Source organism: Andrographis paniculata, unplaced genomic scaffold (genome assembly GCF_009805555.1).
Source record: "Andrographis paniculata isolate CXL003 unplaced genomic scaffold, ASM980555v1 Contig80END, whole genome shotgun sequence".
NCBI lineage: Eukaryota > Viridiplantae > Streptophyta > Magnoliopsida > Lamiales > Acanthaceae > Andrographis > Andrographis paniculata.
Genome location: NW_026137618.1, coordinates 2532335 through 2547622, shown reverse-complemented (window position 1 = coordinate 2547622; position 15288 = coordinate 2532335). Strand labels below are relative to the sequence as shown.

The following is a 15288-nucleotide window of genomic DNA, read 5'->3' as shown; positions in this document are numbered from 1 at the left end:
AAAGTAATGGATATTAATGGACATGAGCTCACAATCCTAATATATTATCTCCTATTATTAATTGGTTTCGTCACTCAATTAATAATTTACAGGATATCTGCACATAGGAGGTACGCTTAATCTCAGAGAAAATTGAAAAAAATATCTCACCCTTATACCTTATTATCACCTTTGTCCTGTATTTATTCCACTGGCAAAATATATCCTACATATTTGCAAAAGTCATTATTTATGTCATTTGCCCGCGCTTAACATTCACACCATGCACGGCCACACGTGGTTTATCCCATTGGCAAAATATATCCCACATGTTTACAAAAGTAGTTATTTATGTCATTTTTCCGCACGTAACATTCACACCACGCGTGACCAAATGATAGAAATAACGAATTTTGCAAATATGTGAGATATATTTTGCTAACGAAGTAAATACAAGACAAAAATGATAATGAGTTTAATCTACAATTGAATTTTTTAATCCAACAATCTACAATTGAATTTTTTAATCCAACAATTTATTTTCATAAAAGATTGCATCATAAAATATTGCATCGAAACAACTATGACACGGAATCAAATCACTCAATCCACTATTACTCAAACTCATATACAATTTGGTGAACTATTATAAAATGAAATAAAATAAGAAAGGTGATTGGTTGTTCAAAAAGTTCAAGTAATAGGGTATGCTTGGAAATTTTCTTATTATTTTATATTATTTTGGGAACATAAAATTCAAATGTTTGATATAATATTTATGTGGCCAAAATTCACCTAAAAGTAATATGATGAAAATTATTTTTACTTTTCATGCATCAAATGTGCTCTCGCAGCAACAATACCGATAAAAAGGCAATTTTCATAATTTGAATCATTTTTTTGGCTAAATACATACAAAGTATATTGAATATATACATAATCTGAATCGTTTATATATATATAATCATATGATATCTATTCAAATTGTCTAACAGATTGCTCCAACATCAACACATATTAGTCGGGGACAAGGTCAAATCGGCGGTCCAACTAGACAAAGCTCAAATGTATATTATATAGCTTATATTAGCAGGTAAGCCCCCTTTTTATTTTTTGACAAATATACTTTTTTTTATATTTATTTTTTTAAGATATAATAATAATAATAATAATAATAATAATAATAATAATAAAGTAAATCAATATTGGGTTGAGACATATAGGTCCAATCCTAACTCCAGTTGAAACAATCTATATATTGCCCTAGAAACAACTTGAGTATTTATGCATTCATATTATATTTCAAAAAGTAATCCTTGTAATATTTTTAAAACCTACATATATATATATATAGAAAATAAGTGTTTCTTGAGTATATATACTGAAATTTTTGAATTTTAAAAGTAAAAAAATAAAAAATAAAAAAAAGTATGGATAAAGTTTGTAATAAATACAAAATTAAGACAACTACTTCCGCCAGCTAATTTTAACACTGGTCGTATTTTGTTAGCTGGCTTTGATTTTCATAAAAATAAATATTTCTAGTTCTAAATACAATTTTTAAAAAAATAAAAAAAAAATACCTACAGCTCAGACTACAATTCACTTTATATATATAATATCATCTATCAACTCCTCATTTCAATCCTCCATCTCAAAATTTCTTTTTATTGGAAAGTTTGTCTTACTTCTAATTTCTATCAACTCCTCATTTCAATCCTCCATCTCAAAATTTCTTTTTATTGGAAAGTTTGTCTTACTTCTAATTTCTTGAGATGAGCTCTTCAATTCTAAGAGGTACGTGATGATTTTACTTCATTATGTTCTTAAATTTGTATTATTTGGCAAATTTGCATGATATATATGATTTCTCTAATCTTGTTTATGATTATTCATAATGTTTGGTTTTGAGCTAATTATAAGTGTTGATGTAATTTTTCAACAAAAATAAAGTAAAATTCAAAGATATAGAAAATATCCTTAAACTTGATTAATTAGTGCCTGAGATTAGGAATCTCTAAACACTGTATGGTACAGAAAATAAACTGGAAAATAAAAGACTGAAATTTAAAGTGGTGATCCCCAAATCTGACTTTGCTTTGTTGAAGTTGATTGAAGATGCCTTGCCAAATGATTATCCAAGCCTTTAAATATTCTCTGGGAAACCGTACCGAAAACCGTCACCCGAACGGTTACAACGTCTCCTTCCCAACCGTCTTCCAACCCTTCTCATGCTGACACGCGTCCCCAGCAGACCAAAATTATCCCTATATTTCACTCTTTGAGCCGACCACAGACCTTCCGCTCTTTTGGCCCGACTGCCAATCTACAATAGTATGGGTCCGACTGCCAATCCTCCCGACTTGCGAACCATCTGGCTTGAGGTCTTTCCGCCTTGAGGACTTCCCGACCTGAAAACCTTCCGACTTGAGGTCTTTCCGTCTTGAGGACCTCCCGACCTGAAAACCTTCCGACTTGAGGTCTTTCCGCCTTGAGGACTTCCCGACCTGAAAACCTTCCGACTTGAGGTCTTTCCGTCTTGAGGACCTCCCGACCTGAAAACCTTCCGACTTGAGGTCTTTCCGCCTTGAGGACTTCCCGACCTGAAAACCTTCCGACTTGAGGTCTTTCCGTCTTGAGAACCTCCCGACCTGAAAACCTTCCGACTTGAGGTCTTTCCGCCTTGAGGACTTCCCGACCTGAAAACCTTCCGACTTGAGGTCTTTCCGTCTTGAGGACCTACCGACCTGAGGTCCTTCCGTCCTGATGACTTTCCGTCTTGAGGACCTCCCGACCTGAAGACCTTCCGACCTGAGGTCCTTCCGTCTTGAGGACCTACCGACCTGAGGTCCTTCCGTCCTAATGACTTTCCGTCTTGAGGACCTCCCGACCTGAAGCCTTCCGACCTGAGGTCCTTCCGTCTTGAGGACCTACCGACCTGAGGTCCTTCCGTCCTAATGACTTTCCGTCTTGAGGACCTCCCGACCTGAAGACCTTCCGACCTGAGGTCTTTCCGTCTTGAGGACCTACCGACCTGAAGACCTTCCGACATGAGGACTTTCCTTAGTAATAAACCTATTTTCCTTGATTTCCTCATGGTGCCCTTCAGTCAGTTCAATCAACTCTATTGCCAGGCCCATTCTTCTTTTTACCTTGGGCTTTTAACCTAATTCTAAATTTCGTACGTAACAACTTGCCCGCCGCCAAGGGACTTTCAAACGCCATTTAACAATCAATGTTTGGAAGTTCATAAATCACCACCCTCTTGAAAAACTCCCTTAGCAACTGCACCAGTTACTGCAACACAAGCTTTTGTGAATCACAATCCCAAAACACTCTAACCATGGCGAATCAATACATTCCTGCCCTTCCCTTCGACGGAACCCTCCCGGAGGGCCCATTTTCAGCCTCGAAAGTACTAACTCCGGCGATCCGTCCATATTGCACTACTCCTGAAGATTCAAATCGGATGAGGGAAGTCTTGGAATCCCGAAATTCCTTGGCTATCAACAACCCTAACTACCAAGCAGTTCGCATTCGAGACAGCATCAAAACCCATCTCACGGACCCAAAAGATCCTTACCGCGCTTGGTATCGACGGGTAGCAGAACACTTCCAGACCCAATGGCGATCCCAAAAAATCGACCAAGCAATACTACTGTCCACCATGCCTATCAACCTGCATGAGAAGGTGCTGTTGGCCATGTCTGCCTTCTGGAATGCGGAAAATGGGGTTTTCCTCTTACCATCGGGCCCCTTTGGTCCAACTCTTATGGATGTGGCAATGATCGCGCATCTCCCAGTCGTGGGTGAAGACCCTGTGATGGGAGCCCTAGATGGGCAGGAGCCATCAGAAGACCATCCAGGATGGTCTTTACAAGGTGTGAAGGAATGGGGTTGGACAAAGTTCGCAACCGACCAACAAGGGGCGCCAGGGACCCCTGTGACCGACCGGGAGCATACTGCCTTTATTCTTTTTTGGCTTTGTAGGTACGTTATTGTTTCCCCTTCCAAATGTGTTCTTCCTTCTCATCTCGACCTAGCCATTCATATCGCGTCAGGTCGTTTTTCTCTCTTGGCACCCTGTTTTTAGCCAATCTGTTTGAAGGACTTACTAGAGTTAGCCTTCGTTTAACCGATAATGATAATAGGAAATTAGACACTGCCGCGTCGGGTCCTTTTTGGTTTTTAGAACTTTGGTTCCGGCTTTACTTCCCCAACGCGTTTAACTTAGGATCTCCGCCCACTATGCCAACAGCTGAAAAACATTTGGGATTAGCCCTTAACCGACTCTGCTCAGGACGCAATAAACTCCAATCTTCCGATCCAATAATAATCGCAGTTTTAACAGATACCCGCAGTAACTCTCGATTTTCTATGTATAAAAAGTATGCGGGCTATGCTCCCGACCATTTTTGGCCTTTTCCAGTACCAAATCCGCTTCCGACTCCTGAGCCTTGTCCTCATTCCACTTATCCTTTTGCCTGGGACGTTGCCCTCAAACCCAGGTCTCTTTTTAGTAGCAAAAAACTTGATAAAAAGGGGCAGAAAACCTTTTACACTTTTAATTATGAACCTCAATTCATGGCGCGCCAGTTCGGCTGTTGCCAAGGTATCCCTGGACCCGTCGCGTGTCCGCATATAATTTTTCAAAGCCCTGACCGACGAGTCCTACCGAATTCAATCCCTTCTTATATCTCCCAGCTCACCACGTATATAACTTCCAATTCTTATATTCCTTTCCGCTCCAACCCTGAGACTGTAGAAACATTCAATGAATGGTGGTCGGTTGTATGGCCCCTGATCTCCCCTGATGAGGGTCGGTTGCTGAACATACTCCTTCCCCCCCAAGGATTGGTTCTAGGGGCGGCTAGACATACTAGCACTCAACAACAAACAGCCGCCCCGGGGATCGGGTCTAGTGTTCCAACGCGAAAAAGGAAAGCGTCCCAGCTGCCAACACCCCCGACCTCTGGGGCCGACCAGCAAGCACCAGCGGACCTTGGAACTACGAGGACGTCCGCAAGGACCCGAACCCAAATAGGTAATTTTTTCCTTACAACCGTGAACCAATTCACTATATCTTAACTTTGATGTCACTCATTTCATTCCTCAGAACCGACTTTGGTAATACCAACCACACAAGCAACACCAGTCCCAGCCGACCATTCAATCGGGCCTTTGGTCCAGACCCATTTGCCAATGAGCAGTCGGGCGGAGGACCCGACGAGGAGGCAAACTCTTCCTCCCGTACCGAGGAGTGGTCGGGCCAGGCACCCGACCAGGAGGCAATCTTTACCAACAGTGCCTATAGAACCAGTAAGTTCTCTCATCAACAATACTTAGGATTTTAACGATCAGCCTTGGTATATTTAACAACAACATCTCCATGATTTTTTCACAGACACCTTCACCAATCGCATCAGCAGCAGGGGTCTCTTCAGACAGCGAGGGGACTACTTCCCAAATGGGTCGCCCGCCATACATGGCATCCGACTCATCCATTTCGAAGGAAGAACCAGGTGCCCTTGCCGAAGCTGACCCTCAAGATGACGTCCCTGATGCCGCTGATCTTGAAATCGTCCAAGCGGATGCAGACGCATTGGGAACCGAAAGTCCCCCAGCTGCGGCTATCCCAGATGCTCCAGAGATCCCGGCTGCAGCGGCACTAGACGCAGCCGCCCAACCAGCAGCGGCGCTACCTCCAGCAATCGAGTGGCAGGCAGAAGAACCACCTGTGGCAGCCCAACATCCAGAAATGGAAGAAGTTTCTTCATCCGATTCGGAGACTTCTGTAAATTTGGTAAGATTACACCAATCCATGCCACAATGTTTCTTTCGGAAAACACTAACTGTTTTATATACCACGTTCCATAGGGACCCAGGTCGGCACCTCAGCGACCATACGCAGCAGCCGACGAGTCGGCTGCTGTTATACCAGTTGTCTGCCCTACTCGACCGACCTCATTGCTGCCCCCCTCACTGATAGCAGTCCACCCAGAGGTAACACATATCTTATCTGAATAAATTTGCACCTCCCTTGGAATACTTATTGACATTGTAGGACTTGCAGGGGCCTTCGGACTTAGCTGTCCTATCGACTGTTCCGGTTCCGGCGGAGGCCCGAACCATATTCACTGAGGCCATTAACCATCCCCTGTCAGAATTGAGATCCGACTTATTGGACAAACTCATTCAGACGGTTGGTGGCCTTCTTTTTTACACTCCAACGGAATCGCCAGCCGTCCCCATTCTGCATCGGCTGATGGAAAGACTTACAGAGCTCAAGACTGAAGTGTTAGTCATTGGACTCCTGTCAACCGAAACCCCCCAGCCCGACTTCGATCAAACAACGCTGGAGAATTCTTTGGCTAAGACCCGAGAATCCCTTCAGCAGACTACTGGAAGGCTGGGTGGTCTCCTTAGCACGAAAGCTCAAGTCGATGAAGCTATTCAGAAAAAGGAGGCAGAATTGCGGGAGCTAAAGAAGGAACAGTCTACCCTGGATAAGCAAATTACCAATGAGCAGCGTCTGCTTGAGAAATATACCAAGAATGAGGCTGAATTAGATCAAGAGCTGAAAACCCAAGCTCGATCCCAATTCATCCGAAGATATCAGACGGCTGCTAATACCAGAAGGCTATCCAGGGATGAAACCAAATGGACAAATATAAAAACTGCTTTAGGGGCACTTTTGTAATACCTTCCCCTTTGTAACAACAATTGACTTAGTAACCCATTTTTTCTTTCTTCTCTCAAAACAAGGATCACCTTTCAATTTCCAACTTTGTAGGAATCGAAACAAACTCCTTCTTTAAAAGAATATTGTTTCTCACATTTTAAGAAACACATTCCAAGGCATATTTTGAAAATCAAAACACTTGAAGTGTTAACAAACATGGCGAATGACCGACCTCATGTTCCATCAAGCAACTGGGAAGGTGTTCTTCAACCCTTCTTTGTAGGTAATCACCCTATTGGAGGCCATGCAGAAGACTTGTTACATATACTCAAGCAACTAGACTTCAAATTCCGATTCTCCCAACGAGGAAGAAGAACCATTCATCGCGTCATCCGCCTGATGGAAAAAGTCATTGAGGGGTATGAACCTCTTCGTGACATCCTTAGCCGCATTCCTGATCTCCATCATCACATGGAAATGATAGAAAATCACGCAGCAACTATACTTCCAGATCTTGGTTGGGATAACATCTTTTCCAATCAACGAAAAGTCTTCTCAAGATTACGGACCATTGTTGATCGTGAACATCAAGCCATAACAGACATGCAAGCACGTACCCATCAAGATTTAGATGAAATGCAAAGCCAATGGGAAAGGTACCGACCAGATTTGGAAGATCTTATTGAAGAAGAACCAGAGCTAATATCCACTCACTGGGATGAAAAGTCTGATTCAGAGGCAGAAAATTTCTCACAACTACACGATGACTAACAGAAATGAACCTTTAAGTAGGTTCGAACCCCATAAATGGGTTCTGAATAATATTTTGTTTCAGGCAGTTTTGTTATCTGAAAAGGCAGGATAATACCTCTTCAGATATTTAGCATTAATACAATCATGTACTCTTCTACCTTCATGATTTACAATAATGAACGCGCCATTTCCAATATCTTTTTGAACAATGTATGGTCCTTCCCAATTCGGTGACCACTTTCCCAATTGGTCAGTTTTCTTATACGTAGGAAGAATGGTCTTCCAGACTAGGTCTCCTTTTTGGAATGTCCTGTGAAGAACTTTCTTTCCATAACTCCTTGCTCTGATTTCACTCTGTTTCACACTTCGCCCTATTGCATGGAGACGGTTAACATCCAAATCCTCCAACTGTTGCAACATAAGTTGTTGGTATTCTTTTGTAAGATCGCCACCAGTAAATTCTGTTCGGCCAGATGATACTCGGATTTCGGCTGGTAAAACAGCATCTTGGCCAAACGTGAGTTGGTAAGGGGAGAACCCTGTTGCCGTATTTTTGGTATTCCTATGTGCCCATAAAGCCTGAGACAATAACAAATGCCACTTTCTTGGGTTCCCTTCAACCATCTTCTTTATAATCCCAATAATAATCTTATTTGCTGCTTCCGCTTGTCCATTGGCTTGGGGATAATAAGGTGAAGAATGATGTAATCGAACACCGAATTCTGCCAAGAAACTAGAGAACTTTTCCCCTGTGAAAACCAGGCCTTGGTCGGTTGTTATAGACTGGGGAATACCATATCTGTAAATAATTTGGTTCAAAACGAAGTCTATCACTTCTTTCTGATCCACATTTTTCAAAGCAACTGCTTCTACCCATTTGGTAAAGTAGTCAGTCGCGACCAAAATGAAACAATGATGTTTCGATGAAGCAGGATGTATTTTACCAATAATATCCATAGCCCATGATTTAAAAGGCCATGGTTTTGCCAAGAATTGCAATTCGGTTACTGGCAAATGGTTTAAGTTTCCATGTTTCTGACATTCCTGGCAGCCTTTGGCAAATTGTATGCAATCTTGAAAAATCTTTGGCCAGAAAAAACCCAAACGATGAATGGCCCATCTCATATTCAGACCTGCCCGATGAGCTCCACATATCCCACCATGTACTTCTGTCATTACCTCTAGAGCTTCTTTAGACCCCAAACATTTCAAAAGTAAACCTTCAAATGATCTTTTATACAAAATTCCATTTATCAATTGAAAACGTAAAGCTTTCAATCGTGTCGCAATCGAAACACTTGCACCTGGATTCTGTAAATACGTGATAAGCTCTGTTCTCCAATCGGGCACTGTTTCACTGGTACCTTTGTGTCCGACTGTAACTAAGCCGTCGGGCTCCTGTCCGACAGTAACTACGCAGTCGGGCTCCTGTCCGACAGTCTCCTGCCCAACCATAACTTCGTAGTCGGTCTCTTGTCCAATAGCCTCTTGCCCGACCGTAACTTCGCAGTCGGGCTCCTGTCTGACAGCCTTTTGCCCGATCGTAACTTCGCAGTCGGGCTCCTGTCTGACAGCCTTTTGCCCGACCGTTCGGTCACATATTGGGTCTGTCTTTTCTTCTATGCCCGACTTGACCTCCGACCACATATCCTCCAGAATTCCTTTACAGGCCCTTTGAGCCAACTCATCAGCACGTTGGTTTTCTTTCCTCGGAATGAACTCAATTATTACTTCTGAGATTTTCGTCAGTAACCGACCCACAATGTCCCTGTATCTGCGAAGATGAGGGTAATTGCAAACATATTGATTGTTTACCTGGTTGACTACTAATTGAGAATCCCCCCTTATTATTACAGACTGGACCTTCCTGGCTATTAAAGCCTCCAAACCCAAAATTAAAGCCTCATATTCTGCCGAATTATGGGTCATGGCTTCCAATCGTAATTGTAAGTTGATCTTTTGACCATCAGGTCCTTGCAAAAAGACCCCTGCCCCTGATTTGTTTCCAGAGGTAGAACCATCAAAGAACATCAACCATGTTCTGGTACTTATATAAGGCACACATCCGACCTGTAGATTATCCAAATATGATGAACAACTAAATGGTCGGACACTATCACAAAGAGAATACCCGACTTGTGAGAATTCTGCTAAGAAGTCGGCTACTGCTTGTCCCTTGATTGCCCTCAGAGGGGAATGTTGAAGATCAAAAGGAGCCAATTTGATGGCCCACTTCATGAGTCTGCCCTTCATAGTAGGTCTCTGCAAAATTAATTTGATGAGATCCACCTTTGATATGACCTCAATTCTTCTGGGCAGCAAATAATGCTCGAGTTTAGTACAAGCGAAGACCAATGAATAACACATTTTTTCTGGCATAGTGTAATTCAGTTCTGGTCCTGTAAGGGTTTTACTGAGATAGTAGATTGCCCTTTCCTTCCCGTCATCACCATCCTGTGCCAATAAACAGCTAACCACTTCATATGTATTTGCCAAATAAAGTTTGAGTGGCCGACCTTGTTTAGGAGGCATCAAGACTGGAGGGTGAACCAATGCCTGCTTGATAGCATCTAAAGCCATCTGTTGATCGGGACCCCATTCAAAAGCATTTTTTCCAGCTTTCAACAATTTAGTGATGGGTCTGACCTTGCCAGCAGCATTAGAAATGAAACGCCTCAAATAGTTCACCTTACCCAAAAGACTTTGGATTTCTTTAATCGTCTTGGGTGGCCGACTATCAAGAATGGCTTTAGCCTTGTTGGCATCGATTTCAATTCCTCTCTCATGAACTAAAAATCCTAAAAAGCTCCCGGCTGATATTCCAAAAGCACATTTGGTTGGATTCATCTTCAACTTGTACTTCTTCATTCTTTCGAATGCCTCTTCAAGATTTCTCAAATGTTCATCAAAACTGGCAGATTTAACAATAACATCATCAATATACACTTCCATAGATCTGCCAATTAAATCATGAAAGATTGAATTCATGGCTCTTTGGTAAGTTGCCCCTGCATTCTTTAACCCGAATGGCATGACTGTCCATTCATAAATACCTAAAGCCCCTGGGCACCTGAATGCTGTCTTAGGAATGTCTTCTTCTGCCAGAAATATTTGGTTATAACCTGCATAACCATCCATCAGACTAAGGATTTTATGCCCTGCTGCTGCATCTATCAACATGTCGGCCATAGGCATCACATATTCATCCTTAGGGGTAGCTAGATTCAAATCCCTGAAATCGATGCATATCCTAATCTTACCATTTTTCTTGACCACTGGCACAATATTAGCCAGCCACTCCGCATAACGGCAAGGCTGAATAAAACCCACTTTGAGAAGTTTTTGGATTTCTTCCTTGATTTGAGGCATTAGATCCGGGCTCATTCGCCTTGGAGGTTGTTTGTAAGGTTTACAACCTTTTTTGATAGGCAATCGATGCTCTATTAGACTTCTTGTCAAACCAGGCATCTCTGAATAATCCCATGCTAAACAATCAATGTTGTTTCTAATAACTTCGAGCATCATTGTTTGTTGCTCTTTAGACAAATAACCACTTAACCTGATCACTTTTGGAACCAATTCGGTTCCTAAATTAAACTCCAATAATGGGTCTTGTGATGAAGCTGTTGGTTCTGTTTTTTCTAATAAGTCGGGCCAACGAAATTGTTCATCTTCTTGGAGGTGAACATCCAGAATCTCTTTACTATTTTCTGCTTTATGTAATAACTGCTTTAAATAGAACTTATTAATAAGAGAACTACATACTTCTAAGCTTGTATCATCCATAACAAACAAATTATATGGGAATGGGTGTGGCTTTATCATGAGCCATACAATAAAGGTGTTCTTTTAATAGAACATCGAGTTCTGGCCAGTAACTTTATAACCCTTGTTTGGGTATTCCCTGGCCATATACAACTGAGACATCGGAGCCAAATGACTGGAATAAAACACTGACTCTTCAACTTGTTCTGATACATCGAATGGGTTGTCATTCGCTTCCATTTTGAAGACCTGATTTCCTTCCCAGAACATTAATTGTTGGTGCAGGGTTGAAGGCACACATTGAGAGGCATGAATCCAGTCTCTTCCCAGCAAGAGAGAGTATGTAGTATCTGCGTCCACAATAAAGAAAACAGTGGAGATCTTCTTTGGTCCGACCTCGATTGTGGCAACCATCATGCCCTCAGGCTTAGTCGGCTGCCCTGTAAAACTTGTCATTTCGAATTCCACAGGAGACAGATCATGAATTCCTTTCCCTAGCTTCTTGAGAGTCTTCAATGGCATAACATTAAAAACTGCTCCATTATCCACGAAAACCTTTGTGATTGGTTTCCCACAAATATGAGCATTAACATACAGAGGCTTCAAATGGGAGATCGCACCCTCTGGAATAGGAGGAAACACAATCGAAGGTGGCTCCGGCTGAGGCTCAGAATCTGAAGTCTTTGCCCACTCTGTTTCCTCTAATTCATCATCTGCCAAGAATGCCCATAACGGTTCGTCCATAGTATCATCTACCAGACTCGCCCATATCGGTTCATCTCTCATCTGATTAATCTCTGTCATTCGACAAGGGATTCGTGGTCCCAGACGAGATTTAACAGATCTTGAACTTTCCTCTGTAGTTAGAACTTCTTCCTTCGTCTTGTTCTGAGGTTGAAGCGTCAAAGATTCTATACGGAAATCTTCAAGAGATGGATTGATGTTGATCCGTTCACAATGTTGGCATCTAAAACCTTTAATTATTTCATCTGCCATTCCTTTACCTTTCCCCTGTCCCGACGAACTTCTTTTGGTATGGTCGGAAGCGCCTAATCCGTCATTCGGTTGCTTTCCTGACCAGACCCGACTGGACCGACCAATTGGAGACTGAATGGCTGCTCCCTGCTCGTTGGTCGTTTGTTCTGTAAAGACCCGAATGGAATGATCTCCTGCCAAATGGTCGGCTGTTTTTTGCTCGTCGGTTAGTTGTTTTGCTGAAGGAACTCGTTTCCCATACTTTGCAGCATACCTGCGTTTGGCATTGCGAATCTGTGTACGATTCATACCTGGGAAACGAGGATCTATATCAACTGGTAAAGGCTTTTTATTTCGAGCCCAATTGTTCCCGACTGACCCTGTTTTTCTGGTCGGGTGGTCACGCACTAAAACCTTTTCTTTCACCTCCACGTTAAAAGAACCGTCTGGACGGTCCCATTTTTCAGCGACTGGCCTTTCAACAACTTTGAATCGTTCTTCCGGTCGGCTGCTGTTTGGCTGATTTCCTTTCTTTGTTCCGGGGCTTGCCTGAGTTCGTTCCCCTGTTTGCCCACTATTGGCCGAACTTTTCCCTGTTTCCAAACTTGGTTGGATGTCAACCATTTCCGTTGTTACTTTTGGAAACGGTTGCTGGTCTACACCTAAAGTGATGTATTTGAGCCGACCTGTCTTGATGGCCTTTTGAATTTCCTTCCTGAAATGAGTACACTGACTTGTATTGTGTGTGAAAGAATTATGCCACTTACAATATGGTCTCCCTTTGATTTCTTCTTTAGTGGCCAATCTTTGCCCCTTTGGAATACGGATCTGCCCATCAGTCAGTAGGATATCAAAGATTTCATCAGCTTTCGAACTATCAAAAGTCGGTTGCTCCTTTCCTTCAGATCCTGGTACTGGCTTCAATTTAGGGCATACATAAGGTTTTCCAGAAAGGATTTCGGCTGCCATCTCTTCTGATTGATTAAAATCAAAGTCACATGTTTCTGTTCCCATACTCGCCATATGTTGGCCTCTATTACGCCTGTTATGCTGATCTTCCTCTCTGAACAAAGACTCTAAACGTCCTGCCTTGGATGCAAGACTTGCCAAATCCTCCACATCCAGGGCAGTGAGTGCCTTTCTTAAACGAGTATGCATATTCCGGACCACTAAATTAGTCATCTCTTTCTCACTGATTACCGTAGGACATCGTCCTTTCATCAATCGCACCCTTTCTATAAACTGTGAAGCAGATTCTTCTGGAAACTGTCTCAATTCTAGTAAATCAGTTAAAGAAACAACTGGTAAAGGATTGAAGAATCTAGCGTGAAATGCCATCTCCAGTCCTTCCCATGTCTGAATTTGTCCAGGAGGCAGACTTACAAACCACGAAAACGCCGTTCTAGTAAGAGATAAACCAAACAGCTGTAACTTATAAAAAGGGTTATTGCCAACTTCTCCTAATTGTGCTGTGAACCGACCAACATGTTCTATGGTGGAAGATCCGTCCTCCCCTGAGAATGCATGAAAATCGGGTGGTCGAAAATTCCTTGGGAGAGGGTGTTCATTAATGATCCTTTCTGGGAAAGGTCTCTGATATGCAGGGCGGTTAGCCATCTGAGGAGTTAATCCATACTGATCCCTTAATATGTGTGCAATCTCATCAGGATCTACATGAAAGCGTTGATGATCAGGAACATGGAACGGATCCTGCTCAGGAATATGAATAGGATCATGTATATATCCTTCAGGCCTATCCTCCCTTGTATTGTTTGGCTGCGGATTGGTAACCCTTGGTCCCAGTGGAACATTGTTGGGAAAGGTCAAAGGAGATTTTCCCCTATCCATACGGTTGGGATTTGTGGCACTTGGGAATGTACTATCCACGAATGATGGCCCTGCAAAATTTGCCTGTGGTCTGGACGGTGACACTCCTGGTGGCGTTTGAGTGGGTTGAAGACTAACCCTTGACAGTGCTTGATCTATCATGTTCTGCATCAGACTCTGTTGCTCACGCAACATGTTCGTTTGTTGCTCACGCAACATATTCTGCATAACCAAAGTATGCTGGTTGTTCATTTGTTGAACATAAGACCACCAATCAGTTGGTGGTTGTGGGATTTCCCCGGCATTTGGCACAATAGGTGGTGGAACGGATTCTCCCACCGGTGCCGAAGATGATTGTGGTTGTGAACCTGCCATATGGACCCTTCCGATGATTCGGCCGGATCTAAGACGTATGAAATTATCGCCGGAATTGGAATGAGCAATTTTGTCTTGCTCCCACTGTGGTCGCCAATTTGTTGATGTAATTTTTCAACAAAAATAAAGTAAAATTCAAAGATATAGAAAATATCCTTAAACTTGATTAATTAGTGCCTGAGATTAGGAATCTCTAAACACTGTATGGTACAGAAAATAAACTGGAAAATAAAAGACTGAAATTTAAAGTGGTGATCCCCAAATCTGACTTTGCTTTGTTGAAGTTGATTGAAGATGCCTTGCCAAATGACCAAGCCTTTAAATATTCTCTGGGAAACCGTACCGAAAACCGTCACCCGAACGGTTACAACGTCTCCTTCCCAACCGTCTTCCAACCCTTCTCATGCTGACACGCGTCCCCAGCAGACCAAAATTATCCCTATATTTCACTCTTTGAGCCGACCACAGACCTTCCGCTCTTTTGGCCCGACTGCCAATCTACAATAGTATGGGTCCGACTGCCAATCCTCCCGACTTGCGAACCATCTGGCTTGAGGTCTTTCCGCCTTGAGGACTTCCCGACCTGAAAACCTTCCGACTTGAGGTCTTTCCGTCTTGAGGACCTCCCGACCTGAAAACCTTCCGACTTGAGGTCTTTCCGCCTTGAGGACTTCCCGACCTGAAAACCTTCCGACTTGAGGTCTTTCCGTCTTGAGGACCTCCCGACCTGAAAACCTTCCGACTTGAGGTCTTTCCGCCTTGAGGACTCCGACTTGAGGTCTTTCCGTCTTGAGGACCTCCCGACCTGAAAACCTTCCGACTTGAGGTCTTTCCGCCTTGAGGACTTCCCGACCTGAAAACCTTCCGACTTGAGGTCTTTCCGTCTTGAGGACCTACCGACCTGAGGTCCTTCCGTCCTGATGACTTTCCGT

The 15288-nt window shown here is 42.8% G+C and overlaps 1 long non-coding RNA gene across 1 annotated transcript; it reads left to right on the top strand.

The window, feature by feature from the left end:
* The first annotated feature begins 1958 nt into the window (after window positions 1–1958).
* Window positions 1959–15074, top strand: LOC127241053 (uncharacterized). Its single transcript, XR_007836440.1, has 3 exons — window positions 1959–2411; window positions 2460–2603; window positions 14961–15074. It is a non-coding gene; the product is annotated as an uncharacterized LOC127241053 (long non-coding RNA).
* Window positions 15075–15288: the final 214 nt, after the last annotated feature.